The 20638-nt window shown below is 50.5% G+C and overlaps 1 protein-coding gene and 1 non-coding gene across 5 annotated transcripts in view; both read right to left on the bottom strand.

Annotated features, from left to right (window-relative positions):
* Positions 1–20638, bottom strand: part of BANF2 (BANF family member 2) — a 40858-nt gene that overhangs the window by 9100 nt on the left and 11120 nt on the right. The window contains exon 1 of one of the 4 annotated variants that reach the window (XM_043884475.1): positions 18759–18823. The exons of the other annotated variants lie outside the window; for them this stretch is intronic. The gene's annotated coding sequence lies outside the window, so the exon portion shown is untranslated. Of the gene's footprint in view, positions 1–18758; positions 18824–20638 lie in introns of those variants that run through there. 4 annotated transcript variants of the gene reach the window in all.
* On the bottom strand, positions 6128–6254 carry LOC122682324. The gene has a single exon (XR_006337339.1). It is a non-coding gene; the product is annotated as a small nucleolar RNA SNORA27 (small nucleolar RNA).

Raw genomic sequence — 20638 nt, 5'->3', positions numbered from 1 at the left:
TATTCTAAAGCCTGGACTAATAGTCACACCAACTAAGGTACACACCAACCACATGGGGGGTCTTGTTGAGAATTGCAGGTTTGGATGCAGCAGGTCTGGGGTGGATATGAGATGCTCTATCTCTAACTGGTTCCGGGAAGATGTTGATACAGGGGCCCACACATCACACTGAGCAGCAAGGCATGACGTGATGCCACTTATTCTTTTCATGTTATTTTATGTTTAATTGTGGCAAAATACACAAAGCATAAAGTTTACGATCTCAACTATTTTTAAGGGTACAGTTCAGTAGGGTTAAGTACGTTTATGTTGTTGTGTGGCTAAGTCTCTTATCTTGCAAAACGGAAATTCTTTTTTTGGGGGGGCTCTTTTCAAGTTTTATTTCATGTGCCATTGATGGGCACTTGGGATGTTTCTGCCTTTTGGCTATTGTGAATAACGCTGCTATGAATAGGGGTATACAAGCATCTCCTCAAGACCCTGCTTTAGTTCTTTTGGGTATGTCCCCAGAAGTGGGATTTTTGGATCCCAAGGTAATTTTATGTCTAATATTTTGAAGAACCATCATACTGTCTCCCATATTGGCTATACCAATAGCATTTATTCTTAAACTTGACAGCACATTAGATCGGATTGGGAAATTGACACATTACTGATGCTTGGGTCCCTCCTTCAGTGTTTGATTTAATTAGCATGAAGAGTATCCTGACTGGTGGAATTTTTAAAAAACTCCCCAGGTGATTTCAGATGCTGCAAAGTTTGAGAACCACTGCTGCCTTGTCATTGGCTTCTTTCTTTTAAAATTATAAGCAGGTTTTCCAGGAGGATGGGGTTCCAGCTAAGAGGCTTTGCCAAGGTCTCCGAATATCTGTATCGATAGATGGCCTAAGAGCGATGACATGAAGGCAGTATCTACACCCTGCTCCAACCACCAGACGTCATATCCTCATTAGCCATCAACAGGAAGATTTAACTGTGATCCTGACAGCTTTGAAGGGCTTCCCCAGTGGCTCAAATGGTAAAGAATCACATGCAATGTAGGAGACCCGGGTTTGATCCCTGGGTCGGGACAATCCCCTAGAGACAGGTGATGGCTACCCTCTCTGGCATTCTTGCCTGGAGAATTCCATGGACAGAGGAGTCTGGCGGCTACAGTCCATGGGATCACAAAGAGTCAGATACGACTGAGTGACTTTCACTGACAGCTTTGAAGTCAGAGAATTCCAGAGCAAGCAGATCTCAATAATGGTCTATCCCCCCTTTTTCAAACTTAAAAAAAAGAAGGGATCTTTACTTCAAAGGAAATTCTTCCTGGAATCCTTTCCATATAAAATAGATCAGGGCAGAATTACTCTGTTGACTCAGGAATGAACCGGGAACACCAACACCTGCCCCAAACACGGAGCCATGGCCTAGTCCCCTGGGGCTGCCCCCCTGGTCCCTCTCTTGTCCAGCCTAAACCCCTCATCTCACTCATGAGAACACAGAGGCCCCAGAATGCATGCAGCCAGCCAAGACCACGCACCCAGCAGAGTGCGGCCAGCTCTGGTCCCCAGAAGAGCATCCTCTTCTAGTCAGTGGTATTTCTGGGTGGTGGGGAAGGGTGGGGTGGAGGTCGGGAGTGGAGGCTGCAGTAGGGTCTGATTAAGAGCTAGACGGTCATGTGACAAAACCACTGCAAATGCCTTAACAAAACCCCATCCCATTAAAGACTCTTGTGTTACAGGGTGTTCTTTCCAGTGACTTCATTTTAAATCTCAAAGTATTTGGGGAGGACACATGGCAGGAACAGGCTTCCCTGATGGCTCAGTGGTAAGGAACCTGCGTGCCAAGAAGGAGACTCGAGTTTAATCCCTGGATCAGGAATTTTCCCTGGAGAAGGAAATGGCAACCCTCTACAGTATTCTGCCTAGGAAATCCCATCAACAGAGGAGCCTGGTGGGCTACAGTCCATAGGGTCGCACAAGAGTCAGACATGACTTAGCAACTAAACAAAACAACAACTAGAGAAGCTAGCATGGAATAAAACCTCCCCTCTTCATACTTATCTTGTTTGCTTCTTTTACTCAATGCCTCCATTTTCTCTTTCTATGTTTATTTATTTATTTATTTATTCATTTATTTTGGCCATGTGTCTTGCAGGATCTTAGTTCCCTAACCAGGGAGTGAACCTGTGCCCCCTGCAGTGGAAACACAGAGTCTTAATCCCTGGACCACCAGGGAATTACCTCTACCTTCATTTAAAAACTCAAATCCAAAGCTCTAACATTCTATGAAAAAGCTATGCAATGCCTGAAAGCTATGGAGAACATAAATAGTTCCTAAACTAAGCAGATTTATGGATAAATTCAGGATCCATCCCTAAATCCTCAAAACACAGCAGCCAATGAAACTAGTGATCACTTTGGCCACAGGGACTGGTTTATAGATGAGTGCATTCCCTAGCCGGAGCCAAGTCCAGGACTTCTTTTTGAATTGCTGGTAAAGAGTCTTCCTCTCTCTGCAAGGGTTACTCAGCTGGTAGAATGTCACACCAGAACTGCTGTAACCATCCCTGCCATCACCTGCTCCCAAGAACCTTCCCTTGACAGAGGATGACATATAGGAAAGTCAGATCTGAGGTAAGGAGAGAGATTCCCCAGTAATCATTTGCAGACCTGCATCTAGCCATACCTAAAGGCAGGAGCCCCTCAACTTTTTAACTACATCAGGCAATATTTTCCACTTTTGTTTATTAGTTTAAGTTGAAATTGTGCTTTGTTAGCAAAGAGTCCTAACTAAATTCACCCTCTGGTGTTCATTCCTTCACTCACTCATTCAATAAGCATTTGTGGTGAACTGGGCCTTCCCTCATGGCTCAGATGGTAAGGTATCCACCTTGCAATGTAGGAGACCTGGATTCCAGCCCTGGGTCAGGAAGATCCCCTGGAGACAGGAATGGCTACCCACTCTAGTATTATTGTCTGGAGAATTCCATGGACAGAGGAGCCTGGGGGGCTATAGTCTATGGGATTGCAAAAGAGTTGGATACGACTGAATGACTAGCACTCTCACATTTTCACTTTACTATGTGCTATGTACTACTATAGGCATGAAAGCATCTTCATCCTGCCCAGTCTTAGGGCAGGATCAGTCCCATGACTTGGGCATCAGGGATGGAAAGATCATTTTCAATGACCATTAATGCTCATCATTCAAAAATAATAGTGAGGAACTTTTCTGGTGGTCCAGTGGTTAAGACTTCACCTTCCAATGCAGGGGGTGTGGGTTCAATCCCTGGTTGAAGGGCTAAGAACCCACATGCTTTGGGGCACCCCCCCCCAAAAAAAACAAACAACAGAAGCAATATTGTAACAGAAGCAATGTTGTAACAGATTCAATAAGGACTTTAAAAAGGGTCCACGGTCAAAAACAAATCTTTTTAAAAAAAAAAGTAAAAAATGAAGGTAATATTTACCTTCCTTGCCCTTAGCTCCAATTCTACAAGAGCAAATATCTTTGGTGGCTGTCTTACACATGATTTTTTAATTATAGCTCTTTCTCTGGATGGGTCTACCCCTGATGCATACCCAAATAACCTCAATGATTTCGCAGGTCTTTACTGAGCACCATCTGCATGCAAGGCTCTGTGAGTTGTCTATGAACCTGTAGGACAAGTCCTTCTGTAGGTGCCTTGCCCAGAGGAAACTTGACTGGCCTGTCAGGAGGTGTAACAAGGTGAACTAGCGATAAGGGAGGCTGTTCCCTGAGGCAAGAGGGCCCCTCTTAAAGGAACTAGAAAGGAGGAGGAGGTTTGGCTCCATGGATTGCAGACCCCACTCCAAAGGCAATCTGAGTCTGAAGGCCATGGCTAGCCCCCCCTGCTGGGCACGCTGGTTGGGTGTCAGAGACTTACTTGAGTCTCAACCCAGCTCTGCCCATGACCAGCAGTGTGACCCTGGGCAAGAAACTTTCATTTCCTATTTGTAAAATCAGAATGTTGGGTTTGCTGGAACTCACCATTCTGGTCCCTTCCAACATGGTGTGTCTTTGTTTTACAGTCTGTGGATGGTACAGAATTCACACAGGTTTCCAATCCCTATTCTGCCATTTTCAAATCCCAAATCCAAAAAGCTCTGGAAACCAGATATTTTTTGTTTTTTTGAAACTTCTTGGCAGCAAAACCTAGTCTGAACTGACATGAGGCTATTTATAGTCTTTATTATGCCACTTAGTGTGAATATTTATACATTTTGCCACAGGCATATTAATGGCTTTGTTTACAGGGTACTGAGCCAGACTCCACTGAGAATGGTCTCAGACGCACAGAATAGGCACTGTATTGCTTTTCTAAAATCCAAAAAATAATCTGTATCCCCCCCAAAATTCCACCCCCAGCAGTTCTAAGAAAGGCTTTACAGACCGTGAGCTAAGATCACTGCCTGCAGCCCAGACTACCTGCGATGGTCTATCTCCCGGCTCACCAAGATATCACCTCTCTTGTCCACGACTCTCAGCCTCCTAACCCTCTTTCCCTAAAAATACTTGCCCCTTTGTCTGAAATCCTGTCTGCCACATAGCCTTTGTCTGGGGGTGGTTCTAGCTGGGACTGTTCCTGGCTACACTTTTCTTTCATGAAACTATTTCCTCTTCTTTGGGGGCCTGTTCTCTGCAAAGAATCCAGGGGTGATCTTAAAAAAAAAATCACCTAAGGAATAGATGAGTATATTAGCTACCCTCCATGGACAAGACATCTGCCTTGTTACAGGTGCCTTTTTTCCTTTGCTTTTAATTTTCAATTATGGTAAAAATATACATAAAGTAAAATTTACCATCCTAGCCAATTTTCACAGAGAAGGCAATGGCAACCCACTCCAGTACTCTTGCCTGGAAAATCCCGTGGACGGAGGAGCCCAGTAGGCTGTAGTCCATGGGGTCGCTAAGAGTCGGACACGACTGAGTGTCTTCACTTTCACTTTTCACTTTCATGCATTGGAGAAGGAAATGGCAACCCACTCCAGTGTTCTTGCCTGGAGAATCCCAGGGACGGGGGAGCCTGGTGGGCTGCTGTCTATGGGATCACACAGAGTCAGACACGACTGAAGTGACTTAGCAGCAGCAGCAGCAGCCGATTTTCAAGTGTACAATTCTGCAGTGTTAAGTCTATTCACACTGTTGTGTGACCCATTTTCAAATCTTTTTCATATCCATTAAACAACAGCTCCTGGGCCCTGGCAACCACCATGTTAGTTTCTGTCTCTAAGAATGTGACTACTCTAGGGACCTCACAGAAGTGGAATCGAACAGTATTTGTGGCTGCCTTAATTCACTTAGCATAGTGTCCTTACTGCCCACAAATCTCGGTCTAGTCAAAGCTATGGCTTTTCCAGTAGTCATGTATGGATGTGAGAGCTGGACTATAAAGAAAGTTGAGGGCCAAAGAATTGATGCTTTTGAGCTGTGGTGTTGGAGAAGACTCTTGAGAGTCCCTTGGACAGCAAGGAGATCAAACCAGTCAATCCTAAAGGAAATCAGTCCTGAATATTCATTGGAAGGACTGATGCTGAAGCTGAAACTCCAATACTTTGGCCACCTGATGTGAAGAGCTTCCTCATTTGAAAAGACCCTGATGCTGGGAAAGATTGAAGGCAGGAGGAGAAGGGGACAACAGAGGATGAGATGGTTGGCATCACCGACTTGATGGACACGCGTTTGAGCAAGTTCTAGGAATTGGTAATAGACAGGGAGGCCTGGCATGCTGCAGTCCATGGGGTCAAAAAGAGTCAGACACAACTGAGTGACTGAACTCAACTCAACTAATGTCCTTAAGTTCATCTATTTGGGTTTCCCAGGTGGTTCTAGTGGCAAAGAACCCACCTGCCAATGGAGACATAAGAAACTCGATACCTAGGTCAGAAAGATCCCCTGAAAGAGGGCCTGGCAACCCACTCCAGTATTCTTGCCTGGAGAATCCCACGGACAGAGGAGCCTGGTGGCCTATAGTCCATGGGGTCGCAAAGAGTCGGACACGACTAAAGTGACTTAGCAAGCATGCACACATGCTGTATCATGTGTAAGAAGTTAATGCTGAATCATAATATTTCATTGTGTCCATGGACCACATTTTATTTTATTTTATTTTTTTTTACAATGTTTCCTCTGACAGGTTACAAGACAAACACCCAGTTTGCCTGAGTTTTAAAAGGTTATTTCCTTTGCCCCACTTGAATGACCAATAAAGACATAAGTCCAATTGGCAAAGTGAAAGGGGCTCATGGACCACATTTTAGAATCATTCACCCGTTGACGGACTTCTGGCTTGTTTCCACCTTCAAGCCTTTGTGGATAATTCTGCTATGAACATGGGTATCCTATAACAGACACATGGTTTTAACTTCTTAATTTATACCCCCTTATGGATAGAGCTTTCAGATTCCTCCCCTCACTGCCACTATAACCCCAGAGAGGAGGGGGCAGCAATGCTGTCTTGGGAGGAGCTTCCCCAGATGGAAGAAAATTCTAGAAAGAGGAAAAAGAGAGCTCACCCCATTACCCACCAAAAGAAACAGGATGTTTGAGAAGCAGGTAATAAGGGACAAAATTCTCAAAGTGGGCAGACACATTGGATTCCAGAGGGAAAGTTCTGACTCGCTGGCCGGGCCCTGGTGATACTGCATGAGACCCAGTGTCCTGCTTCCCTGGGCTTCCCAGGAGATGATGAGAACAGGCCACTCCCAGGGGTCAGGGCAGGGGTACAGCAGCCAAGAGCAAGGGTTGGGTAGGTGAGCCTGAGCACCAGGCAGAAGATCTCATAGGGCTGATGGGCGAGCCAAAGCCTGGCATCAGGATGAAGCAGTCCCAGGATCGGGGACCTAACAACTAGAGCAAATGGCCGAGCCATAGACTACAGCACTGGGTGTCACTATCCCTAGAAGACCAGAAGGGGCTGGTCATCCCTGCAGACCTCAGGGGTCAGGCCATCATCCTGCAGATACCACAAGATATCAAACCCGCAAGTGTTGTCCCAGCCCCACAGCCCAGAACTCCTTAGGGAGGCTGGAGAGGTGGAGAGCAGTTGTAAGAAGACTGTCTCCAAAAAGAGACCCTTTAAATCGGCCTGGACAGTGCACTGCTCACACTGAAGGGACACAGCCTGAACTTGAACAGAGAATACGCCTTAGGTGCAGTTGGCGCCAGGCCCAGATCCCCTGGACCAGCCCAACTGCTAAAAGTGCTGCCTCCAACACTCAGCGGAGGCTCTCCCGGGGTTATCTGCCCGCAGAGGATGTACCACACCCGGAGACGCCTGGGAGGCTGAGAGCAGCAGCGACCCTGACACTGAGTACAAAGCCCGGTGCCCTCGTCCTGGGGCGGGACCAGCTCGTTGGCATGACTCCCACTCCCGGGCTCTTGTGAGATCAGCCTCCCAGCCCTGCTCACTCCTCCCCCTCTTGCTTCCCTCCTCCTCCTCCCTCCTCCCTCGTCCCCCGGGCCAGGTGCACCTGCATCCTGGTCTTAGGTCGGCTTCCCGGAACTGTCCTCTAGCCTATGTTTGCCTGGATCCCAGTGCGGAAGAACAAAGTGCATTTTCTTTGAACATCTAGGTGCAGTGGAGCGCGTTTGTGACCACAGTTCAGTTCAATCGCTCAGTCGTGTCCGACTCTTTGTGACCCCATGGACTGCAGCATGCCAGGCACACGACAATACGGTCACGGTGACCCGGTTGAGGGGTTCACAGGCTCCTGGAGACAGAGACGCTGTCAGGTGGCCAATGACCCTTCTCCACTACAGGGCTGACTGGTGGTTGCTGGGCTGATCTCAAACTCAAAACATCGGTGAGGGTTTGTGCCCCCATGATGATGGTGGCCAGGTTTAGGAAACAAAGACACAAGGTGCCCAGTTTAAATTTCAAATAAACAAATAACTTCTTAGTATAAGCCCCACCCAAGAATTTCACAAGGTATACTTATTCTAAAGAACTTATTTGTAGTTTATCTGAAAGTCAGATTCTACCGGGGCCTCCCACATGTCTCCGAGCCGCCCTCTCCCCACCTCTGACTCCACCAAAACCCCTCCATCCACCCACACTCTGGCCCTTGAGCTGCCCAGTGAGCTGCAGAGTCAGGAATTCTACCGGTTGGGATTTCGCTCCTGGTTTGGCCTCCGTCAGGCCAGCATTCTGCCTCCCTCTCTGCATCTGAAAGCCACAGACCATGGAGCTGGAGGGGAAACCAGCTGATAATACAGCTGGGGAGATAATTGCGGTTGAGCACACAGATGACCCATCACTTAGAAGTCGCCTCGGAGGCAAACACGAGTCTGGATTTAGCGGGTCCTTCTCATCTGGAGAGACGGTTAGTGCCAGCCGGGCTCCCCCTGGGGCGGGAACAGAATGTCCGTGGCAGGCAAGTGAGGAACACGGAACCCAGGGACTCACGTTTGCTGGGCACCTGCTGCCTCTTCACGGTCATGGTCACACTTAAGCCTCAGAATTAACCTGGCAGCACTAGAGAACTGTTCCCCTTCTGAGCAATGGGGAAACTGTGGCTCAGAGAGGCAAAGAGGGTCACGGAGCCAGGGAAGGGCCAGGATAGGATGTGGGCTGAGGTCTGCTGCTCCAGGATCGGAATTCAAGGAATCAGAACCATGAAGGCAATTTTCTCAGAGGCAGTCCCTGCCCCACCCACATCCCCTGGGGGCTCGAAGCTTCCACCGCAGGGACCTGCAGGTAGATAAACACCCAATTCCTTCCCCACCAACCCCGAACCCCCAAACCCCTACAGGTGGACAGCCCCAGGCAGCCACCTGCTCTGAACGCAGCTCCACCTTCCATGGGCTTCCGAGGTGGCACTAGCTGTAAAGAATCCATCTGCCATTGCAGGAGACGCAAGAGACGCGGGTTCAATCCCTAGGTCGAGAAGATCCCCTAGAGTAGGAAAAGGCCGCTCACTCCAGTATTCTTGCCTGAAAACTTCTATGGAGAGAGGACCCTGGCAGGCTACAGTCCATAGGGCCACAGAGAGTCGGACACGACTGAGCAAGCATACAAGCCTCCCACCCTCCCTTCCCCAGCGCCTCTGTCCCCATCCCCCACCCCCGTAACCCCTCCCAAATGGCTTCTTGCATTTAAGTGAGATTCAGTGACTGCTAACTAACAGCTGGCTTCCTGTGTTTGAAACTCTTCTCCTATATCATCTCATTTAATCTCTTCATCGGGGTGCAAAGGTAGGGTCTACAATGATCCCCTTTTGTAGATAAGAATGCATGAACTGGCCCTGGGCACCGAGAGGCCTCAAAGCCGCATATGCTCAAGCTAACATCTGGTTCCCAAACACTGATTCATCAAGAAAGGCTTCTGCTGCATTCCTGGACAGTCACTCTCTCCCCTTCAACTCTGGACTGAATTCCTCTGCTTGGGTGCAGATAGATACCAGTGAGGTCTGCAGCTGTCCGCCATGGTACAGGAGGGAAACAGTGATGTGCTGCGTTGGGAGTGGTATATTCAGTCCATTCTAAGACACGCAAAGCCCATATGTGTGTGTCTTCCACTTGCCATTTGGCAAGATTCCTAGATTCTAGTCCAGGTTCTGGTCCGAGACTCCTCTTTATCCCTTGGCTCACATGTGTGCTCCTGCCTATGTCTGGTCCTCAGTACTGCAGGTCCAGGGCTTTCCAAGGGCTGTGAGCCTGGGGGTCTATGCTCCTGTGAGTCTCAGTGCGAAATTAGCTGTGAGTGACTCGCTCCATCTTCCCAAATGTAAAGCCCTGCTTAAGACTCAGGGCTTCCCAGGTGGTATTAGTGATAAAGAACTTGCAGGAGACTTATGAGACTCAGGTTCAATCCCTGGGTTGGGAAGATCTGCTGGAGAAGGGCATGGCAACCCACTTCAGTATTCTTTCCTGGAGAATCCCATGGACAGAGGAGCCTGGTGGGCTATAAGTCCATAGGGTTGCAAAGAGTCAGACACAACTAAAGAAGTGACTTAGCATGCATGCTTAAGACAGAGTCTTGTTAACTCTGGCTGCAGAAAGGTGCTCTCAGCCAGAGTTCTGTTCACTTTCTGATCTGTCCCCTTTCAAAAGTCATAAAGAAAGGATTGCCCAAAGGTTACCATTGGTTTCACTCACTGCTTGATTATCTGAGTAGAACATGAACTACCTGTCTGGTAAATAGGACCCTTGCAGAGACTAGTTTCAGGAGTTTCTGGACACCTTTGGGTGTTTCATAGCCATCCCAAGATAAGCCTGCCCATTTGTAAACACACATTCCTTAAAGGGAAGAGATTCTGAATGCCCTGGCAGGGCTGTAATCTGCCCCTACTAAGTGTCGGTCTCCATCCTGGATCATCAGGGAAGAGTTTAGGCTGGAAGCGATCTCAGTTGAAACTGAAATCTTTTTGAAAACAGACACTACTTTTTGAAAACAGACACCATGTTGAGCCTCTATTCCAAGTTCACATTAAGAGGTTACAAACGCAAAAGCCAGAGGATCCAAGCAAGTGAACATAATAAACCCGTGAGGAAAAACAAGGTGAGGGTGATGGTAAGTGTGGGGTGATGTTTGGGGTTGATCGGGGAGGCCACAGAAGGTGCAGATGTAGCCACCAGGGGCCCCACCCCCCACTTCAACCAGGGAGCCCCTCTCAGGGGTGTGGGTCCCAGGTGGCCAGAGCTTGTGAGTTGTTTTGAGAGAAACCACAATTTTTATTTTTATGTACAGGTTCCTAATTTTTAAATGTTGGACCTGAATTCACATAATTGAAACACAGTGTGGACCCAATAAAACCAAGCTGTGCCACCAGCTTGCCTCTCCTGCTATAGACTTTCTTTCTGGAAAAATGCCCCACTCGCACATAGAAAGAAAACTTGATGTCCATTTTCAGGGTTTGGGAACCAGTGCCCCAGACTGGGCACCTCTGCCACCATGTCTCAGGTCTTACAAGAATGGCACTCATCTTCAATTGTGGACATGGCTTCCTGGGGACAGGTCTGACCTTCCCCACGCAGCATATCCTCAAGCAGGTAAACACCGTGCCTGACTCTACTCCCTTCCCCACTCAATGGCTAGATGCTCCCAGGACCTCCCCTTCAATCCCACTGGGACCTGAAAGCATCCATCAGTGAAGCCTTGACTTCTGGGCTTGCAAACCAGGCCTGAAATGCTAAGGCATTGTCCCCAGTCCCTTCCCTCTGGGCGGCCTTGAACGCTGATGGCCAAAGCCCATTAAGCCATGCTTGGCGCTTGACTCTGCTCTAAAGGGTCAGATACGAACACCCCACTCTGCTCATGGCATCTGCTTCTCTGCCTGGCCTTTGGACCAGGTCACCTCGAAGTGACCAGAGACACATATTCCACCCCCCACACCCTGCCCCATATACAGAAGAAGACTCAGACCAGCCCTTTCTCCTCTCTGGGCTCCGAGCCATCGCTGTCTGCTTGTGAATGCTGCTCCTCTCTGAGTAGCCGTGCCAGGGCAGGAGGGAGCCACGCCAAGGCTTTGGCTGGACGTGGTCTGATCTTGGCTTTGCCCCTTAGCACCCGGGAAGCTGGCCCTGATCCCACCTCTCTGTTCCTGCCATCCCTTCAGGAGCCCCTGCTGTGGATGGACCAGGAGCGTTCCTGTTTCACAGGTGTAATCTCACTGAGGGCTTCCCCGTGGTTCAGCGGTAAAGAATCCGCCTGCAATGCAGGAGCCTCAGGAAATGCAGGTTCTGTCCCTAGGTCAGGAAGATCCGCCTGGAGGAGGGCATGGCAACCCATTCCAGTATTCTTGCCTGGAGAATCTCAGGGACAAAGGATCTCGGTGGGCTACAATCCAAACGGTTGTAAAAAGTGCGGCTACAACTGAAGTGACTTAGCATGCCTGAAATCTTATTGAATCCTCCCAACAAAGCTGGGAGGCAGGAATACATTTCAGCTCCATTTAACAAATGAAGAAACTGAGGCTTAGAGAGTCTAATAACACAGCCAAGATGGTACACTCAGCAAGGAGAAAAGCGTGGCTCCTTCTTGTGTGGCTAACATTTGTAAGCCCCACCGACTAACCAATGGCTGTGTTCTCTTCTTGATAGATGTGAGTCTTGGAGTGGCTGAGAAGTGCCAGGACCAGGTCCTCAACAACATTGTTGTAGCTGTCACGCACATCAGCCCTCCACGATGTGAAGCACAGCCACTTCTGGATTTAGAGTGCATGCTTGTTTCCGGAGCGTGAGCTTCCCTCTGGGCCCTCCTTCTTGGCGCACTTGGCGCCGCTGGTGGTGGTCAACTCTTCTACATCTGCCCAGGCATCAAGCCTCTTCAGCCTCACAATCCGGGCATCTTGCCCGTCAGGTGGCCACAGCCTTCTTGCACTTTCTGCAGTCGTCCAGGTCTGCACTGCTAGGGCCGGTCCCAGGCACAGGAGGTCCTCTGGGTACCTACCACCCCTCACAGCACCTTTGTGCAGGGATGTCTGGGAGGAAAAAGAACACTCTCCAGTGGAAGGAAAAACTCCAGGACTGGGGACAGGGCCCCCCAAGGTACAAGGTGATGCTTCTATGCAGTGTCACTTAGGTCACTGAGACAGCAGCTGGGGCTGGGACTCTGAAACTAAACAGCGACTTGACCTTGTCCAAGTCGCTTCCCTTCCTCAGCTGCTTCGTCCATCAGGTGAGAGGGGTGGAGTTAGGTTAATTTTCCACAGTGCACTTAACAGGACTATAATATCTAATCTTCCTCCAACTCTTGGAGATTCGCAGTGTCCGCCAGCTTATTCAAGGCCCTGACAAGTCCTGCACAGAGAGGGAACAGCTGACGTGGCCTAACCCACTGTCTCCTGACTCTCCTGGACCACTCAGCCTTTGAAATAATGTCAGTTAACACCCATGTTAACTGTTAGGTTCTGAGGAAACTGCCATAGCTAATTTTCAAGTCTCTGCTGGAGTTTAAGTTCTTCTTTAAATCTGCAGCTCCTCGGAGTCCATGCTGGGAGATAGGAGGCCTGGGTAGTTCTCCAGAACTGATGGGGGGGGCCTGCCCTCTGCTTCCCCAGCCATCACAGAACACCTGTCTTTTGCCAACCATGCTAATGTCTTGGCTTCCCAGCAGTGCTCCCTCCTTTCTAGTTTTCCACGAAGAATCTCCCCGTTTCCCACCCTCATTCCACAAGGCTCAAGGGGACTGGGACCTCACTGCCTGGCTCCAAGGGCCAACATGGAACCCAGGCCTGGTCGTGAGGTGACACATCCTCCTGGCCATGGCGATGGGGAACCTATGAGGTCAGCCAGAAAGAACTCTGGCACATTAGCCGGAAAGATCAGGGAAGAAGTGGGGCCTCCTTCCTGCTGTGGGTGCAAAGCCGGGCGAGGGGAGGGGGGCATCTCTCTCTTACTTTGGAGTCTGCCAGCGAGATCTCAGGAGAGGCAAAGCTGAAGATGGTGACAAATAATTTTCTGGCATCTCTGAGGGCCTGGATTCAGCCATTCCTGAAGCTCTTGCCTATTCCCTGCTGGACTGTACTCAAAGAGAGCCTTGCTACTCCATGTGTGGGTGTGGAAGCCGCACAGACTTGGCACCTCCTGGGAGTTTGTAGAGGAATGTAGAGTCTCAGGACACTCCCTAGACCCACTGGATCAGGATCTGCATTTTAACAAGACCCCAGGTGGTCTGGGTGCAGATTCCAGCCTACAAGGGCCACGTGGGATTATGGCCACGTGGCCTCCTCTCTTTTATTCAGGCTGCATCCTGACTTGCTTGGGCCAACAGGATGTGCTGCAAGTGGCAGTGCTGGGCTATGCTTGGCCCTCCAGCAGTCTGGTAGCTTTGCTTCCTCTAGCAGAAGCCAGCTGCAGTGTGGCTGGTGGCTGAGAGGTGGCCTCCTTTGCACAGCGCCACAGTCGCCACAAAAAAAATATTCCACATGGAGTGGAGCCCTGCCCAAATAGCTGACCCACAGAATCAGGTGAAATAACTAATTACTGCTGTTGTAAGCCACCAGTCGATCCTAAAGAAAATCAACACTGAATATTCATTGGAAGGGCTGATGCTGAAACTGAAGCTCCAATACTTTGGCCATCTGATGCAAAGAGGCAACTCATTGGAAAAAACTCTAATGCTGGGAAAGTTTGAAGGCAGGAGAAGGGAGCGACAGAGGATGCGATGGTTCGATGGCCTCACCGACTCAGTGGACATGTGTTTGAGCAAACTCTGGGAGGTAGTGAAGGACACGGAAACCTGGAGTGTTGTAGTCCATGGGGTCAAAAAGAGTCAGACATGACTGAGCAACTAAACAACAACAAGAAGCCACTAAGTTAGGGGTTATTTTGTTATTTAGCTGAGGAATGGCTGCCCGGCCTTCTGCAGGGTTTCTCTTGCTCTAGACACTGTGCTGAGCACTTCCTATTTGCCAAGTGCCATTCCAGGTGCTGTTCCAGATGTAGGGAGGAGAGGTGAGTGCAGAGAGCACTCTGCTCTGGCAGGACTGACATTCTTGTCCAGGAACAGCAATAGACAGGAGAACACACAAACCCAATGTAGGGCATCTGGATGTTTGTGTCACCTCCAAATTCACTGGTTGAAATCCTAACCCCATGTGATGGTGTTAGGATGTGGGGCCTCTGGGAGGTGATTAGGGTGTTCAGTTCAGTTCAGTCACTCAGTGGTGTCCAGCTCTGCAATACCAGGAACCACAGTACACCAGGCTTCCCTGTCTTTCACCATCTCCTGGAGTTTGTTCAAAAGCTCATACCCATTGAGTCAGTGATGCCATTCAGCCATCTCATCTTCTGTCATCCCCTTCTCCTCCTGCCTTCAATCTTTTCCCAGCATCGGGGTGTTTTCCAATGAGTTGGCTCTTCGAATCAGGTGGCCCAAGTATTGGAGCTTCAGTGTCAGTCCTTTCAATGAATATTCAGGGTTGATTTCCCTTAGGATTAATTGGTTTGATCTCCTTGCAGTCCAAGGGACTCTCAAGTGTCTTCTCCAGCACCACAATTCGAAAGCATCAGTTCTTCAGCACTCAGCCTACCTTATGGTCCAACTCTCACATCTGTACATGACTACTGGAAAAACCATCACTTTGACTATATGGACCTTTGTCGGCAAAGTAATGTTTCTGGAGCTCTTGTAAACAGGATCAGTGCCCTTATCGAGGGAACTCCAGAGAGCTCTCTCCCTCTCTTTCCACTGTGTGAGGGTCAGAGAGAAAGTGGGCGCCTGCAACTTGACAACAGATCGTCACCAGAACCTTACCCAGCCAGCACTGCCAGACTTCCAGCCTCGGGAACTGGGAAACATTAATTTCTATTGTTCAGAAGTCACCCAGTTGATGGGATTGTGCTACAACAGCCTGAACTAAGACACATGATGATTTCAGCGGGATAAGGAGTGATTTGGAGAGGAGGGTGGGCGTGACTTTGGACAACGTAGGGAAGGGCCTTTCAAGGGGACACACTTGACCTGAGGTCCCAATGTTGAGCCAGAGGAAAGGAGTATCGCCAAGGGATGGGGGAAATGCTCAGGCCTGTTTGGGGCAGGGGTGGCTGATCTGGCAGGTGAGTGCGAAGGGAGAGAGGAAGCTGGGGGAGGGGACTAGGTCAAGAGATGAAGTCACAGGAGCTGGCAGGGCTACAGGGCACTTTACAGTTTAGCGGCCAATGGTCACACTAGGCTCTTTTACTAAAACTTAAACTTACATCCCATTAAAGGTGAAGTTTAATAAAAAATGTGGTTCCTCAGCCCCACGAGCGATGTTTCAAAAGCTCAACAGTCATGTGTGGCTCGTGGCTACCGTACAGGGTGGCGTGGATGGGAATGTTTCTGTCAACGCACGAAGTCCTACTGGCCGCCACTGGGTATGGAGCAAATCAGTAGTGAGCCAGGGTTCAAGGTCAGACCAGGTGTTCTGGGGCTTGGCACCTCGTTATCTCCTGTGAGGTTCTGGGTTTCCCTGGGTTTCAATGAGGTTCCTCCAGCCCTATGACCCCCAGCAAGAGCCAAACCCATGGATAACGGAGCCGGGGTGTCACCTGGAGAGCACGTTCTAGAGCTTAACCCAGGTAACTGGCAGCAAAGAGGCTGTTTAGTAGCCTTCTTTGCAAGCTCATTTAAGCTGCCAGTTTGGGGCTCCCTGATGTAAAAAAAGGAACAGAGTGTGGCTACTATTTCAGGGCAACTAGCAGAAGGGAAATTGCTACGATTAGTTGGAGCTGTTTTTGATTAGCCATATTTTCTTCCTCAGCACAAAACATCTGCTGGGGTCCCATCAGAGCCAGACGCACGGGCAGTGAACCAGGCGGGTCCATGGGGGGCCCAATGTCAGCCAGCTCAGAGTTGGGGGCGGGGGCTAAGACAGCCCCTGAGGGACCGGGTGAGTTCGGGTCAGTTTGTTATTTGGAAGGGTAGGAAGAACCGTGCTTCCTTGCCCAACCTGGGAGGCAGCAGGTGGAGATGAAGGCAGAGATGCAGGCGGAGACGCAGGCCTTCCCTCGAGTTAGAGGACTTCATGGTCCTTACTGTCTGTGATGTCTCCACAGGTTCACCCCACTCTGGGCCGGCACCCAACCATCCTCATCTGAGAAACAGGGTGGGGACACCCACCTGATGGGCTACGGGAGGGCTGCATGAAATAATCTCTGCGCACACACTTGATACCCAGGAGGTGCTCAGTGAGTGTCGGCCGAATCATGATTTGATAGTCAAGAGTCTTAGGAGAAGAGGATAGTCAGGCTGAGGGATGTTCGAATCATGTGCAGGCTGGTTCCAACCTGGCGCTGTCACTCCTTCATTCATTCAACAAGCATTCATTCTACAGACTGGCTGTGGCCTCTCCCCTTAACCAGCCTGGGGCCCCAGTTTCCTACCTGGGGCACAGTGGAGCTGATCCCTCGGGTTCCTTCAAGCTCTCCCCTCTAACCATGTTTGCAGCCGCCCTGGGAGGCCTGACCCAGTTGGACTGAAACATGGAAGGTTAGCCAGGTGCTGAGACCCAGATCCTACATCCAAGATACAGATTGGCCTTTCAATATCTTTTTGGTCCAGCTCCCAATTGATCACAAGGGTCCCACCCCAGCCCTGCTGGCAGAAGGCACCCAGCTCATCTAGACGCTTCCAATGGCTGCCTCACAAAGCAGCTCATTCTATTTTCAGAGCTCTCTCATGCTGGACAGCTTGCCTGTACATGGAGTATATATAAATTCTAGGTTAAAACCCCTCTTAAAACATAGTTCCTGGTTTCTGTGTCTGTAAGCTTTACCTTCCTGGTGGCAGAATTTAAAGCAAGAACATGAAAAATAAAATAAAAATAATAAAAAAATTTAAAAAATAAAGCAAGGACATGGGGCGGCAGGTCTGATACACCATGGGTGCCTCATACGTGTTCCCGCCCTCCTCTCCAACTGGGGGCTGGTGCAAGGAAGGTGGGAGGTAGGGATACAGGTGGCCCCTGGGGCCTTCTGGCCCCTAGACTATACTTCCCGTTCGGTGGGCCTGGGGTGGAGATGGTGTTCTCAGCAGACTTGGTGACAACTGACACCTGGGACTCAAGTGTGAGACGTCAACGTCAAGGTCTGGGTCAGCCATCCCAGGAAGAGGAAGGCGGGATGGCAAAGCCTCAGGGTCAAAAGTCTCTCCATGAACCCTCCTTGCTTACTGCCTGATGCACTCAGGTAAAGCCAGAAGCTGCTGAAAACCACAGGCCCCAGAACAACTGGCCTGCGGGTGCCCGTCAAGAAGGCGAGTGGCCGTCTGGATGCCTGAAACGGATGGATGGGCGGGCGGAGGGAAAGCATGGGGAGCGGCACGGCGAGGCTGGCCCTGCGCCCTCGTGTCCCTGCACAGAGTCCGGCTCTTGGTTGCAGGCCATCCTCGGCCAAGGGCTGGTGGCCCAGCTGGAAGAGCCAGGATCCTCTTGGAGAGGTGGCTCCGTTCCCCATCACCTTCCTCCGATTTGCCTGCTCTCCTGGTGTTCTGAGTCATCCACCCTCATCCCAACACCGGCTCACATCTCCCTCATTGTCCTGGAAGGGCAGGACACAACCCGAGGGCTGTGGCGAGTTGGATTTAAAGCCTGCAGAGGGCTTCCCTGGTGGTCCAGTGGTTAAGAATCCGCCTGCCAATGCAGCAGACACGGGATCCATCCCTGGTCCGGGAGGAATCCACGTGCTGTGGGGCCACGGAGCCTGTGCGCCACAGCTATTAAGCCTGTGTCTAGAGCCCATATTCCGAAACAGGAGAACAAGAGAAGCCTCCACAGTGAGAAGTCTGTGCATCACAGCTCTCCTCAACTACAAAAAGGTCCTTGAGCAGCAAGGAAGACCCAGTGCAGCCAAGAATAATAAATAAATTAATTAATTAAAAAAAAATCAGAGACACAGAGTGTGCAGAGAGGAGGGGCGTTGGTGCACATTTCTGGAAGGGTGGTGGTTTTGGCATCCAGTGCACACCCAAGGCTCCATCTGCTCAGTGCCCATGAGGTGTGTCCTCGACCGAAGATGGCCTATGACCTCCGTTCACCAGGACCGGGAGGTCAGGGGGTGCCGTGGTGGACCTGCCATCTGACAGCCTGCCTCCCTGCCCCTGGTGTCTATCAGGACACTGTTGGCCTTTGCCCAGGGAGCTGGGGCAGGTGTGGCAGAGCGGCCCGGAGGTGATTAGAATATCACTTCCTGCAGCTGGTAACCCCGCAGGCAGAGGCTGGAAAGGGGGTGAGGGGTCAGGCAAGCAGCTTCCCAGGAAGGGTCCCCAGGCTGGATGATGCTGTCGTGACCCCGTGAGACCCCCTCAGTGCTTGGCCAGTACTCACCAAGGGTGCCTGAAAGTCGGCGCTGAAGGTCAGCGTATCTGGGTTGCCTGGCCTGTAAGTGTGGGCCAGCCCTGGGCAGGGGGGTCAGCTTATACCCCAGTCCAGGGGCAAGTCAACCCCCAGACCCTGAATGGACTACATTGTGATGTCACACCCTGGGGCAGCCTCCACCCGACCTACTGTCCCCACTGGTGTCAGAGGATTCCCCCCAACCCCACCTAGAACTGAACCCCATCTGGGTGCCATCCCGGGCCAGCTCTGCTGGAGAAGCAGCGAGGTGTCTGCCCCCCAAGCCTGGGAGCAGCTTTAAACCCTCCAATGCCAGGTATTCTCCGGGCCGGCATCAACACAGTTAGACCAATTTCCCAACACAGTTAGACCAAGTTCGTCCTTTATACATAACGTTTCCCACATAAACTGACTGCAGGGGGTACCTCCCACCTTTACCTATTCCCTTTTCATATCCTGTCTGATTGATTTAAATATGCAGAGCCAACTCCTGGTTTTTTCCCCGACTGCCCACCTGGTGTGTTCGGAGGGCAAGCAGAGGAATTTAAATATTAGCTCAGGAAAACAAACAGGAGCAGAGGCATCCCCCACCCTCTCTGTCTCTCGTTAAATCCAGCACAGACATCTGTCCCATTAGCTTCCATAGTACATACGCCTTCACCGCTTTCCTTTCGAGGTCACTGGTAATCAGGTAAAACTTCTGTCTGATAAGCCCAAAGAGAAAAGGAAAACACACAAAAATAGGGCCAAAGTCTCCAAGTTTTCTAGTGGTTCCATCTCCTTCTGCCTCTGCTGCTGGAGGCTGGGAGTGAGGAACAGTCTAACCAAAGGGCAAATGGCTTTGCCTTAGAGACTGTCCTAGATGTTAGAGTCTCAAATGGTGGATTTCAAACTGGGGGCGGGGAGTGGAATCAAATCAGCTGGAGGGCTTGTTAAATACAGATTCCTGGGCCCCACCCCTGAGAATCTTGATGCAGCAGGGCTGGGGTAGGACTGAAGAATCTGCATTTTTAACAAGTTCCCGGGTGTTGCTGGTGGTCCAGGAACTACACTTTGAGAATCAATTGCTCAAAAACGTAAAGGGTACTGATCTCCGGGGTCTGGTCCTAAAATAGTGCTGCTGGCTGACGGCCATACTGAGGGGCTGCTGGAGAATGGACAGGAGCTATAGCTTTGAGGGGCTTCCCTGGTGGCTCAGCTGGTAAAGAATCCGCCTGCAATGCAGGAGACCCCGGTTTGATTCCTGGGTTGGGAAGATCACCTGGAGGAAGGGATAGACTACCCACTCCAGTATTCATGGGCTTCTTGGGCTTCCCTGGTGGCTCAGACAATAAAAAGTCTTCCTGTAATGTAGGAGACCTGGGTTCCATCCCTGTGTTGGGAAGATCCCCTGGAGAAGGGAATGGCTACCCACTCCAGTGTTCTGGCCTGGAGAATTCCATGGACAGAGGAGCCTGGTGGGCTACAGTCCATGGGGTTGCAAAGAGTTGGACACGACGGGGAGACTTAAGCACAGCACAGCACATAAAGCTTTGAGACCTCTGGACTCAGCCACCCTGGCTCGATGAGGACCTGTTCCTTGCCGGTGCTGAGCTGCACTAGGGAACCTCCTGGTTCTACCCCTTCAGTGCCCGAGGGAGCCTGACCTCCAGCTGCTAGCACCTGCGTCTCTTTGCTGGGTGGCTTTCTCCAGCTGCTGGAGCCTACCCTGCCTGCAGGCGGTGCAGCTGCAAGGCCAGCAATTAAAGTCTCCCCGGGGACATCCTCAACCAGTGACTGTTGGCAGTTGGTACCCTTCTGCTCAGGTGTGGTCATTTGGAGGACTGCTGTGTACCATCCCCCACAGGTCCCCCAGGTGCCTACAGAAGCCC

Source organism: Cervus elaphus, chromosome 23 (assembly GCF_910594005.1).
Source record: "Cervus elaphus chromosome 23, mCerEla1.1, whole genome shotgun sequence".
Lineage (NCBI taxonomy): Eukaryota > Metazoa > Chordata > Mammalia > Artiodactyla > Cervidae > Cervus > Cervus elaphus.
Note: the sequence above shows the minus strand (reverse complement) of the source record. Positions and strands in the feature narration are given on the sequence as shown.